Here is a 914-nt window from a genome sequence, read left to right as displayed (position 1 = left end):
TCTACATCCCCTGATTGGCTGCTTGGGAGGAAACGCTTTCACATTTAAACCAAGTGACGCATTTGTCATCGATGTTCAGTATATCAAATTAAGAGTTCTGACAAAATAATTCGGTAAGGTAGTCGTCTCACTTTCAGGGGTCCAATTGATTTTTTTGGCAAAAGTATAACGCCGGATGCCCTTTCTGACGCAACCCCCCCCCCCCCCCCCCCCCCCCCAATTTCCCCGGCTTGTTCAGAACATACATCTATTCCATTTCTATTACAGCACTACATTACTACAGCCGCATTTCCACATGTGTCACTCTGCACCTTCATTACTAATTTCAGTTGTTTTTAGTGCTGTCTGTCTTCTTTGAGGTCTACATGTCTTATTTGATGTTACACTTGTTACTCTTGCACTGCTTGTCTTGCGCTGCCTGTGTCCCATGTTTTTGCACTTTATGTAGCCTGGTTTGTTGATGTCGCACACATGCACTTTATGTAACTATGTTACATGTACCACAAACATTGTTTCATTTCACTATGTGTGACGGGTTCACCTCCGCAGCACCATTCTACCGGTTCCACATACAACATTAGACACTTGGACAGCCGGGTGGTTCACGAATTCCCTTTTTATTTTCTGTAATACATGGAAGGTACAGTGGAGTAGGTGGGAACTAGCCTACGGTTGGTCTGGATAACTCTCTCCATTCAGAGTCCTGAATTGCTTTTTTTTACTACTTCATGCAGATACATACTTGGCTGTAAATGTAATAAAATGTACAAATAAGCAAAACAAACTAAATAAGGCCTCTCACATTGGTGATCATATAGTGATATGAAAAGCACTGAACACTTAAGCATAATGTACTCAAAACTTAGTATCTGCATTAATACATTTTATCCGTAGCACCAGGGATAATTCAAGTG

The sequence above is a fragment of the Denticeps clupeoides genome, chromosome 16 (genome assembly GCF_900700375.1).
Source record: "Denticeps clupeoides chromosome 16, fDenClu1.1, whole genome shotgun sequence".
Lineage (NCBI taxonomy): Eukaryota > Metazoa > Chordata > Actinopteri > Clupeiformes > Denticipitidae > Denticeps > Denticeps clupeoides.
Note: the sequence above shows the minus strand (reverse complement) of the source record.